Source organism: Amphiura filiformis, chromosome 16 (genome assembly GCF_039555335.1).
Source record: "Amphiura filiformis chromosome 16, Afil_fr2py, whole genome shotgun sequence".
NCBI lineage: Eukaryota > Metazoa > Echinodermata > Ophiuroidea > Amphilepidida > Amphiuridae > Amphiura > Amphiura filiformis.
This window is the reverse complement of record NC_092643.1, coordinates 26935938-26941453: the sequence shown is the minus strand read 5'-3', so window position 1 is coordinate 26941453 and position 5516 is coordinate 26935938. Positions and strand designations below refer to the sequence as shown.

The following is a 5516-nucleotide window of genomic DNA, read 5'->3' as shown; positions in this document are numbered from 1 at the left end:
TCTGTTTATTTTGTAGTACCGGTATAATCATGTAATATAGTTCTGTTAATTAGAACATGCAATGTGTACTGCAATTATAAAATTGTATTTTATAATTGGAAATTGCATTTATTATAATTCCGACATTTTATTGTTTAGAAGAGGCAATTTATCAAAATACGAACACACAACTATATTTTTACACCTTACGCGTGATACACAAAGATATTGGTCAAGCTGTGAGTTTTAAAAGATATTGTGTGAGGCGATAGCCGCGCATGATATCTTTTAAACCAGGCATGGGACTACGCATTTATGAAAAAAGTCTGGAAAAGCGCGTAAAATTGGACAAGAACACCTGAAAATGGGCTGAAAATAAATAAAACTGGGAATTTTTACATCAAAAAAGACTGGTTCCAGTATTTCCACTGGAAAATCCCATGCCTGTAAACTCACAGCGAGACCAATATCTTTGTATATCGTGTGAAAGGATCCATACAATTTTATCATTATTATGCTTTGAGAATCAGATTTTTATAAACAAAAATTAATTTTTGGTCAAAAACATGATTTTTGGTCAAAAATGTGATTTTTTTGTCACAAATGTGATTTTTGATCAAAAATTCAATTTTTCTTCAAAAGTGTTATTTTTGGTCAAAAATATGATTTTTGGTCAAAAATGTGATTTTTTGGTCACAAATGTTATTTTTGATCAAAACTATAATTTTTCTTAAAAAATGTGATTTTAGGTCAAAATGTTAATTTTCTCAATTACATTCTGTAACCGCTTAAAAGTGGGGTCGCTAAATGGTATTTCAATATCTATACGCTACATGTATGGTGATCGTGGACTGCAAGCTGATGCAGAGACCTCCATGTTCAGGTGTAATTGGTCGCCAATTTCAGTTTGAGGGCAGATATCCAGAATAATTGGTTTTTAAAAATGTGTATTTTTTAAGTATAGGATGGAAGATTCTAAAAGCATAATAATGATTGCAATAAGATAATCATAGGATTTGAACTGTTCATACATGTACGAGACCAAATTGTTGACGTACACACAATTGCTGACGGACACACACGACTTGTGATGCCATAAGACCTAATACCAGATCCAGAAACACGAGGGAGTTTTTTTTTCACAGAAATCCCATAAATTTCTGTGATTTTATGCTTCCGTCAATTGCAAGCCCGGCTACCAGGGACCCGGGCACTGTAGACACAATACCCGGGACTGTCACCCTGAAATTACCAGAAAGTACATCCCGGTACCGGGACTGTACCCGGATGTACAATCAGTCGCCCCGGTAGCGGGGCCATGAAAATACTTAAATTTTGGATTTGCTGATTAAAAACATTGAAAATTAATACAGCACTTTGAAACCCGGCTGGCATGGGCGGGGACAGTACCAGGGGTTTCACACACAATTTGTGCCCCGGTACCCAGGACAATACTCGGGGCATAGCGGGGATTATTACAATTGCCTTTGGTAATCTCCCCGCTACGTCCTCGCTGTGCCCGGGTCCCTGGTAGCCGGGCTTGCAATTGACGGAAGCATTACAGTTTTTGTACAGTGAGATTACAGGTTCTACCTATGACAAAATCTGTAAAATGATGGTGAGGTAACTCCATCTGAAATTAACACTCCCTGTGTGGGAGATTACGGTCATTTCTTCCAAAGGGGGTGTATGGATTTCAACTGGAATAGCTCAATAAAGGATCTGGTCAAGGGTGAAAATAAGAAATAATGAACCAGTGGCTAATTTTTACATAAAATGGCCCCTGGTTCACTTCATTCAACATGGAACCAGGGGCCACTTCTAATCAACAAGGGGCCAATATTTGTTCTGAATAAGTTCATCATGCATTAATGGCTATGGAATTGAATTTTTGGGTATAGTGACCAGGGACCAGTTCCTGAAGAAAAGTGTCCCCTGGTCAGCTGAAATTTAGATGGGACCAGGGGCCATTTCAGGGTTTCTGGGGGCTAACCGGCTCCCATCTCCCACTTATTGGCTCCACATCTTAAAATCAACATTTGACCTTGTATCTCATGTGTGGAAATTCTCAAGCTTCTACTAAAAAGTGCACAATCCTTCAGGTTAGCAACTGTACAAGTACACAGAAAGTGCTATCTGATTTTTTATAACATGGTATCAGATTTGTATTTTTCTAATACAGAATATTTATAGTCCCTTCACCAGCTACATTAACTGCAATATTTAGGTTTGTTTTTTCTTTGTGCGTATTGAAATAAAAAACTTTCTGTATGAATTCCCATGTGGTAAAACATGTGGCAACCTCTTGGTCTAGCACGTGAAAAACCTGAAAACACACGTCCAATGCCCTCTGCAATCTCTCCTGGTTTAGGGCACAGCCGGCCCCTCCACCCCCTTCAACAATGGCGACGGTAGATCCTGTGGGCCGAGTATGAGAACAAATGGCAGTCGTCTCTTCCGCGAGAGAGCATCCAAGTATTGTGGTACGTTTGCCTGTAAAAAATGATAAATATACCCCAGTAAATAAAATGATGCAGTATTTGAGACCCGAAAAGGGGTAGGGGTAGTATCATTACTGGGACTAATCACTAACACTGAGTGGGAGGGAGTAGGCAGGGAGCACAACAAGCACTGTACACAACACAAATAGTTTGCACAGCAAGCCAATTGTTTTTCACTTTATCACTCTTAATCTTGGCTTAAGTTACCATCACTCCCTTGCCCCTCCCCCTCTTTACCATGCTAGTTTTAAAATTATTATTTTTGCTGCATTTATATCCATGACAATATGGACAAATTAATATCCATGCTTTGTGAACAGGCCTCAAAAGTGTGTGTCTGTCAAGGATTTAACAATCAACAAGTATGCGGTAATGCCTAGATCGATTCTACAAATTGTCCATTCTGGGTCACAGTTTTTGTGTCGCAGACCATTTGAAAATGGGTCATGAACAAAAACCTTATAGAAAAAACATTCAGGTAAGATTATAAACATAAAACATCAAAAATAAAACAAAAGGGACTAGAAATTCTTGTTTATCAAACTGTCATTTTGCAGGGCAACTGCACCTTCATATTGTGTAATTCACTGATTTCTCACACTTGTACCAGTAAAATAGTCAATGGAACAACTCATACTTGTACCTCTACCCAAACCTGAATATTTATTCCACAGTATGTTTTGGGTTGCACCACACTGATGTAGAAATAAGGGCCCCTTGTCAAAAAGTTAGGGAAAATCTGCCTGTTATTTTTCAATTAAATTTCATTTCAGTTATAGTAAATCAGGGTTAATAATTTCAGAGAGAATCCTAGAAACCATGAAATTCTTTGCAGGGATTTTCTTGAATAGATGTACGAGAATTCAAAGAGATTCTTGTCAACATTACAGATTCTGGTAAAATTTCAGAATCCAATGGATTCTCACAAGATTAAAATAAATTCTACCTGTGGTAATTTCTGACATTAAAGTACAGAGGAAGTCAATGTGTTATTTTACGTACTGCTCCTTTTAATACACATAATTGAATAAAACTTACTGGCTGAAAATCAATGAAAGATGCCATTCCTTTCTTCACTGTAGCAATATGATAGGCAGTGCTATCAGAACCACATTTTTACACTTTGTTCATCCACATCTGAAAAAAGAGATGACAAAAAAAAATTAAATAATTAACCTTGTTTTTAATAAACTGGTTTGGACAAAAGAAATTTGGGTATAAAAGAAAACGCAACCTCGAGATCATGTGGGCTGATGTTCTGAGATTTGCAAACCTGGGAGTGGGAGAAAGAAATTCATTCTCTTTTGGCTGGCAGACAGGAAAAACAACATGGAGCATGTAGGTAATGATGGTCAGGTCAACCCCCTAGTTAACCAGCATCTAGCATTCTGACCAGGCTTAATCATACAATTACTTAGGAAATAAAATTCCATACATGTACATGTCTCAAAGCTTATGAAGATTTTAAATCCAATGTGGAAACAAACAAAAAAGTGAATGTGCACCGCAAAATGAACGAACATGACAGCTTTGAGACATATTGAAATATCTGGAAACACCTTGCTTAGTTTGGTGTTACTTTTTTTTGCATAATATGTTTTTTTAAGTAATTATTTTCTTACCTGTATCCATATTTCTTGATTAGAATGTGCACCATTTTGCTGTAGTGAGCTGCATGCAATGATCCTCCTTCTTTTAGTTCATCCACAATAGCCAGAATGCCAGATATGTCCTAAGTTTAATTTGAAAAAAAAAGTAGACTGTAAGGTGAAGCGGAGGAATGGTACGGAAAATAATTGTGCATTGAAGTTTTTGTTTTTTTTCAATGACAACCAATTGTATCACAAAATGCTTATAAATTTCAAATATCCTGCACTTCGAAACCGGCACATGCAAAAACAATTCAATGGATCTACATGTAGTTTGCCTTTGATTGCAATTGTGGATAGGTATTGATTGATATGAATGAATTTGGATGCCTCATACTAGTTAGCAGTCATCTACATGTAAGCATGTTATCCTCTTTACACAAGTTTACAGCAGCTCTTTACCACATGTGGTGTGCTCATAGCAACCAACTAGCTAGACTGCACAGTGCACATGTAGACATTGGAGTTCGGTAGTTGTTAAAATTCTACAGCCCCCATACGCTGATTTATACTGGACGAGATTGGATGACTCACAAATATTCAAGGAAACAAAATGAAAAATGATAACAGACATGTATCTACCGCCCCCCCCCCCGGGTGGGGGAGGGCTTTGGTCCAAAATTTGTTGTAAACTTCCACTTTTCACAAAATTGCCTCACCCTGGAAAATGTCCACTTTCCTGCAATTCAGCACCCTAAGATAATCCTACACCTCTGTGGCTTATCATCATAGGGGCATACGGAAGGGGGAAATCTCACAGGAATATTGCCAAAAATGGCTTGTGTATTTCAATCATGGTTGGTGCCCTCCATAGGATCACTACACCACTGCTGCATACTTACAAACTGTGTGTCAGGCATTTCCACATCTATTATCCTGTCCTTTGCTTCACTCACTGTTGTCTTCTTTGCTTGTGTATCATCAGGTTCCATGATCGAGCGACTCAAGTCAGTACATGTATATCAGACAATACCTTCTCCCTGAAATGTCAAGGCAATAATGTGTGTCAATGTCACTTACTTCTATTGTCTTCAGAAATTAGAGCCAATGTAGAGAAGGAAAAAAAGGCCTACTGAATTTTAGCACAAGTTCAGGAGCACTATCTTTTTAGAGAACGCTGGGGATCAGGGAATAGGCTATGACGGTATCAACCCCCTCCCTCCCCTTTTTTTTTGTTGCTCTTTTTAATTTTATGGTGAAATATCATCATCCAGTCCACTTCCAGAAATGTTATTTAAAAAAAAAATTCCCCTGGAAAAATCCGGATTAAGAAAAAAACCCGAAATCTGGCAAAACCGGAAAACTTGTAACACTGAAACAAGCTTTGGAGCTTGACAACAAAAAGCGTCTGATAAGGTGCCACACATGAGAATGCTTTTAAGGTACT

General features: G+C 37.8%; 1 long non-coding RNA gene across 1 annotated transcript; it reads right to left on the bottom strand.

The window, feature by feature from the left end:
* Positions 1-1287: 1287 nt before the first annotated feature.
* LOC140135820 (uncharacterized) lies at positions 1288-5096 on the bottom strand. Its single transcript, XR_011856574.1, has 4 exons — positions 4972-5096; positions 4103-4212; positions 3519-3617; positions 1288-2472 (listed from the first exon to the last, which is right to left on the bottom strand). It is a non-coding gene; the product is annotated as an uncharacterized lncRNA (long non-coding RNA).
* Positions 5097-5516: the final 420 nt, after the last annotated feature.